General features: G+C 44.3%; 1 non-coding gene across 1 annotated transcript; it reads left to right on the plus strand.

The window, feature by feature from the left end:
* The first annotated feature begins 245 nt into the window (after positions 1 to 245).
* TRNAP-AGG (transfer RNA proline (anticodon AGG)) lies at positions 246 to 317 on the plus strand. Its single transcript has one exon. It is a non-coding gene; the product is annotated as a tRNA-Pro (tRNA).
* Positions 318 to 6,945: the final 6,628 nt, after the last annotated feature.

Here is a 6,945-nt window from a genome sequence, read left to right on the forward strand (position 1 = left end):
CCCCACAAAGCCCATGGGGGAGAAACGGCTGGTCCTGGGGAAGGGGCCCTGCCTGGAGCATCTGTGTGGCTCCAGACTGGGCCGGGGAGGAGTGAAGAGAGCCAAGAGAGAGGCAGAGCCCGCTGGAGTGCAGCCGGCCTGGGCTGGTTGCCAGCCTGGGAGAAGATTCCACCTCTAGGAACCACAAACTGCGCCTGCTGCTGATGTGGCAGGGAAGGCACATCTGGTTAGACATAACCATCAGTGGCTCGTTGGTCTAGGGGTATGATTCTCGCTTAGGGTGCGGGAGGTCCCGGGTTCAAATCCCGGACGAGCCCTGGTTTTCTTAAAATTTTTTCCAGTACCCCAACACACACATATACACTGCATGACCTTTTTAGGGTAGAGGTATAAAGATGGCCTAGTGGTAAGTGAATAAAAGACCCCAAGGATAAGCTGCCAGTCATTCTTCCCATTAGCCATGGACTGTATATAGCCCATTATTTCCACTGAGGCCAAATGGGGAAGGAGGGGACTGGCATCAGGAGCTGAGCTAGAGAAGGTCAGATCCAAAGGGTTGCATTGCGTTAGGCTGAAAGAGCCTCTCAGAGGGCCTCAGATAAAGAGCAAATGATCAGCATAATTTGGGGAGTGGGTCTGAGCTGGAGGTCTAGAAAAGACAAGCTCCTCGTATAAAGTCCAAGCTATGAAATGCACTGGATTTGAAGTCCAAAAGGTAGGATTTAGGGACACCTGGGTGGCTCAGTGGTTGAACGTCTGCCTTTGGATCAGGGCATGATCCTGGAGGCCTGGGATCGAGTCCCATATCAGGCTTCCTGCATGTAGCCTGCTTCTCCCTCTGCCTATGTCTCCTCCACCGCACCGCGCCCGCCCCCCCCCCCCCCCGTCTCTCATGAATAAATAAATAAAATCTTTAGAAAAAAAAAAGTAGCAATTTTGAGTCTCAGTTTTCCCATTGGTAAAATGGGAACAGTAACACTCATTCCTTAGAGTTGTTGGGAGGATTAAAGCAGAAATTGTATGTGAAAGCTCTTTGCAAACTATAATGCACCTTACAGCATTGGGATTATTTGGAATGATGCTAAAGATAAAGTCTAGAGAGGAACTTGTGGCAATGGGATAGACTGAACTAGTGTAGCTATCTCCTCACCCAGTGCCCCCTAAAACACACACAGAAAGGTTGCATAAAATAGAATTTAGGGACACCTGGGTGGCTCAGTGGTTGAGCATCTGCCTTTGGCTCAGGGCATGATCCTGGAGTCCCAGGATTGAGTCCCACATCGGGCTTCCTGCATGGAGCCTGCTTCTCCTTCTGCCTATGTCTCTGCCTCTCTCTCTGTGTCTCTCATGAATAAATAAATAAAATACTAAAAAAAAAAAAAAAAAAAGGCAGCCCCAGTGGCGTAGCGGTTTAGCGCCGCCTGCAGCCTGGGGTGTGATCCTGGGGACCCTGGATTGAGTCCCACGTCAGGCTCCCTGCATGGAGCCTGCTTCTCCCTCTGCCTGTGCCTCTGCACCCCCCACCCCGTTTCTATGAATAAATAAATAAAATCTTTTAAAAAATAAATAAAAAAGAATTTTAAAAAGAATTTAAAAATTACTATCAGAATGCCTGGCTGGTTCAGTTGGTAGACCATGTGACTCCTGATCTTGGGCTTGTGAGTTCAAGCCCCACACTGGGTGTGGAGAGTATGTTAAAAATTAAAAACAAAACCAAAAACAACATTAAAACAAAATTAATACCTGGATAATGTAAAATTTTATTTTATTTTTTAAAAGATTTTTATTTATTTTAGAGAGAGAGAGAGAGGGAACCAGTAGGGGGAGAGACAGAGGGAGAGGGAGAGAGAGAAGCAGACTCCCCGCTTGGAGGGGAGCCTGACATGGGGCTCAATTCCAGGACCCTGAAATCATGACCTGAGCTGAAGGCAGACACTTAATCAAATGAGCCACCCAGGCACCCCCCACCCACCCAAAATTTATTTTAAAAAAGGAAATTCCCTGGGGCACTTGGGTGGCTCAGTTAGTTAAGCATCCAACCATTGATGTCAGCTCAGGTCTCCATCTCAGGGTCCTGAGTTCAAGCCCAGCATGGAGCCAACTTGAAAAAAAAGAAAAAGAAGGAGACATCTCCAAACATCAGAATTAAGGAATACAAAGCCAAAGAAAAGAGAATAAGGGGACACCTGGGTGGCTAACTCAGTTGAGTGACTGACTCTTTATTTTGGCTCAGGTCGTGATGGTCAAGTCCTGAGTGGGTCTCCTCACTCAGTGTGAAGTCTGCTGGAGATCCTCTCTCTCTCTCTCTCTCTCTCTCTCTCTCTCTCTCTCTCTCTCTCCTCTGCTCCTCCTACCACTTGTGCTCCCTCTCTCTAAAAATAAATAAATCTTTAAAAAACAGAAAAGAAAAGATATGAGAAGAGGGGGCTATCACAGTGGCCCATGGTGGATTTCAGACACAGATATATACCCGGGAACCTGGAACTATGTTTTAGTGCTTCCAGTTATAGGGCATGTCACTTCAGCCCACCAGAGATGAGAAGCTGGGACTGAAAACCCTGCACAAAGCTCAGATTATCAAAGATCTACTTTGTTCATGGAAAAAACCTGAAAACAACACACACCAGTCCAAGGAAGCAATGAAAAGGAATAGAAACACAAATCAACTCAGAAATTAAAGTCCCAAGCCTGAGCAAATGCTTGTATTGCATCTGGATTTACGTTATCTGCATGATGCTGGATCCTCAAGCAGAGAAATTAAATCTAACCCTGGCTTAGGAAACTTAGAATACCATATATCCCCAGAGAAGCAAGAAAGAGCTCTGTCATTGGGGCAAACTGGGTGGTTCAGTCGGTTAAGTGGCTGACTCGATTTCGGCTCAGGTCATGATCTCAAGGTCCTGGGATCCAGCCCCAAGTTGGGCGCCATGCTCATTGGTGAGGCTGCTTAAGGATTCTCTCTTGATTCCTCTCCCTCTGCTCCTCCCCCTGCTCATGCTCTCTCTCTCTCTTTAAAATAAATAATTAAAAAAAAGTTTTTTTAAAGAAAAAAGAGCTCTGTCACAATGTTTTCATAACCTAGGGCATATGAGACTTTCACAAAACAATCAAACATCCAATGAAGAAGACCTCACAATATCATAAACTGGACAAGGAAGCAAGCCACCATAAGGAAGAGTCAGCAGACACAACAAATAGGAGAATCAACATTCCAAGAACAGTGCATAAGAAAACAACATGAAAAGCATTATATAATAAGTATACTTAGAACTATTAAAGATTAAAGATAAGAAAATAAACCAAAATGAAAGTATTGCCCTATATATAAGAAAAAAAACCTTACTGAGGGAAAAAGTAAAACATAGGGAAAGATGCATCATTGAAATTAGACTCAATGACCCATTGAACAGTAGACCAGACCTGGCTGTTAATTTTTTTTTTTAAGATTTTATTTATTTATTCATGAGAGACACAGAGAGAGGCAGAGACATAGGCAGAAGGAGAAGCAGGCTCCACGCAGGGAGCCCGACGTGGGACTTGATCCAGGGATTCCCAGGTCACACCCCAAGCTGAGGGCCAACACTCAATCGCTGAGCCACCCATGTGTCCCATAGACCCGGCTGTTAAGAGAATTAGTGAATTGGAAGATGGAGCTAATGAAACCATTCAAAATATGGAGGGGGGGAATATGGAGGAGGGAAGTGATGAGATATGAAATGTGGAAGAATAGTTAAAAGACACTAGTGAAAGCATTAGCAACAAAAGATTATAGAAAAGGAATATCTTCCAAAGGCCAAGAGAAAGCTCTCGACCTAAAATTCTATGCCCATTAAATTTCTAAAAATAAAAATAAATTAAAAAAATAAAAAAATAAAATTATAAAAAAACAATAAAATAAAATAAATTTCTATTTAAATTATATGATATAGGGGCATCTGGGTGGCTCAGTGGTTGAGCATCTGCCTTTGGCTCAGGTCGTGATCGGGGTCCTGGGATTGAGCCCTGCATCAGAGGTCCCTGCAGGGAACCTGCTTCTCTCTCTGCCTGTCTCTGCCTTTCTCTGTTTGTCTCTCATGAATAAATAAATAAAATCTTTGGGGAAAAAAGGTTATATGAAACAAAGATATTTGAGAATGTTTACCGAAGACTTTCACTGAAATGCCACCAAAAGATATACTTCATAAGAAGGGAAGCAAATAAGAAGGAAGGAAAGAAATGCAAGAAGGAATGATGAGCAGAGAAACTTATAAATATGCTAGCGAATCTAAATGAGCCCTGGAAGCCATTGTTAATGGATCGTAAATTGGTCCAACTACTTCATAGAGCAATTTGGTAATAATCTGCAAAGTTTAACATGCACATATTATTCTATGACCCAGAAATTCTACTCCTCAGTATCTACCTTAGAGAAGTTCTTATATATATGTGCAAGATGCATGTACAACACTAACCACAAAGGCACTGTTTTCGTTTTACTTATTTTAGTTGTTTATTTATTTTAGAGAGAGAGACAGAGCACCTGAAAGTTGGGCTGGGGGAGAGGCAGAGGGAGAAGGAGAGAAGCAGACTACTGGCCAAGTACAGAGATGAGTAGGAGCCCATGGGGGCCAATCTCACATCCCTGAGATCATGACCTGTGCTGAAATCAAGAGTCAGATGCTTAACCAACTGAGCCATCCAGATGCCCCTAAAGCATTGTTTTCTAACACAGAAAACTGGAAACAGCCTAAATGCCCATTAGTTGAAGACTGGATAAATAAATTGTGGCATGTGCAAATACTGAAGTAGTATTCAGCACTTAAAATTCATGAATTGGAGCTAAATGAAACATGGATAAATATTTAAAAAAAAAAATGTTGACATAAGAAGAAAGTTTGCAGGGCAGCCTGGGTGGCTCAGTGGTTTAGCGTCGCCTTCAGCCCAGGACCTGATCCTGGAGACCCGGGATCAAGTCCCATGTCAGGCTCCCTGCGTGGAGCCTGCTTCTCCCTCTGCCTGTGTCTCTGCCTCTCTTTCTGTCTCTCATGAATAAACAAAATCTAAAAAAAAAAAAAAAAAAAGAAAGAAAGTTTGCAGAGTTTTTCCTTATTTATTTTTAAGTTATCTCAATGCCCAATCTGGGGCTCAAACTCAGGACCCAGAAGTCAAGAGTCACATGCTCTATGGAGACAGTCAGGAGCCCCCAGATAGATTTTTTAAATACACAAATCAATATTTTGTTGTTCGTGGATACATACATATAAAGCAAAACTGTGAAACTATAAATAAAAGGGCTATCTCTGAATCAAATGAGGCAAAATGAACAGTTGTTGGATTTCAGTGGTGAGTACACAGATATTTGTTATTATACTCTGTACTGTACTTTTCTGCATGTTTGAAATATTCACATTTTTTTTCCTTTTAAATGGGCCTTTAGAAATAAAGGCAAAGGGGGATAAATGGCTGCATCGATCCTCAGAGAGGATGATCTGTTGGGATGGGATTAGGAGGAGGCTGAGTACAGAGTCCAGGGATTACAAGGATTAATTCAGATCATCCTCCTAAGCTGATTACCTGGTTGGCATCTCCACCACTCCTGGCCCTTCTATGCATCCCTGGACCACAGTCCATTTCCCACCCCCTGCCTGTTAAGCCTTTACCTCTTGCCCCCTAGCTTCACCCCCATCCTCAATCAGGATTTGCCCAAATTTGGGTCCTGAAAATGGACTGGTTCAGGTCTCTCCTGAATGTTCCCCAAATCCAAGGTGAATGGTGACCAACACCCCAGGAACCAAGGAGAGATTAGTCCTAATACTCAGGATAATAACTCCCTGAGGAGAGCCTGGATCACAGGATGTCACAGTTGACAACTTCCTCTCTGCCCCTCCCTCCATGAACCAAGAAGTCAGCAGTCAAGGTCAACTGTTAACCAAACTTGCTGGCTAAGCCAGGACTAGAAGGAGCCATGCTTGGGCAGAGCAAACAGCTATTGGGCTTCCAGCCTTCCAGTGTTGTCAATGCCCAGGCTCTGTGCGCCCATCCTGACGCCTTGCCACCCCCACACCAGCCTTGTCTGGACAAGCCTGATACCTGGAGCAGGCTCTCTGAAAGGGGTCTTCATGGGCTTGTTCAACAGCCTTTCCCCACATCTGGATCACCTTGACCAGAGGACCTGGGGTGTAATCCTGCCCTCTGGGGAGCAGATGAAACCTCCTTGATCTGTGTTCATCATCTTTCAGAGCACCAGGCTGGGGGGTTTGAGAGGGAGGGAAAAAAAGGAGGTGGAGGGGAGGGAGGGAGAGAAGAGACTTACAGAACAACATTATATTTAATAGGCAACATTTCACTCCATGTGAAATCATGTGTTAAATGATAAGACAGAGTATTAATTGTGTAGTTGAAAGATTTACCTTTCTCATTTATTGTGTCAGATACTTTGTCAGATGCTAGACATACACAAATGACTAAAGTACTTCCCAATCTTCCAGAAGTTGGGCAGACACAAAGTAAAAACCTGACCTTGACAAAGTGACAGGTGCTACCCCAGGAGTAAAGAGGACAGTGTGGAGCACAGCAGGCCTCTACTGGTCTAGGGGTGGGCATCAGGAGAGGCTGCCTAGAGGTGACTCCTGACTGAGGGTTGTAGAATAAGTAGGGATGTCTAGGCAAAGGAAGGCTTCTTTCCTGAAGAATACAGAGGGCTTGTGAACACAGACAATGCACGTCCATAACCTGGTGAGTGGATAGCCAAGAAAAGGGATTGGTGTGTGTCCCTGGCTCAGGAATCTCCTAACACTTTCCTCGATGCATTGGGACTGCCTGGTTCCCAAGTGTATCCACTTCTTTCCTGGGTGAGACCTGTAGAGACCTGAGAACGATTGCCTCCTCTGATCCCGCACCAGGTAGATGTGCCCTGAATGAACGATTACGTGAAACAAGCCCTCTGGGTTTCCACGTCTCCCTTGT

This window comes from Canis lupus, chromosome 18 (genome assembly GCF_048164855.1).
Source record: "Canis lupus baileyi chromosome 18, mCanLup2.hap1, whole genome shotgun sequence".
Taxonomy (NCBI): domain Eukaryota; kingdom Metazoa; phylum Chordata; class Mammalia; order Carnivora; family Canidae; genus Canis; species Canis lupus.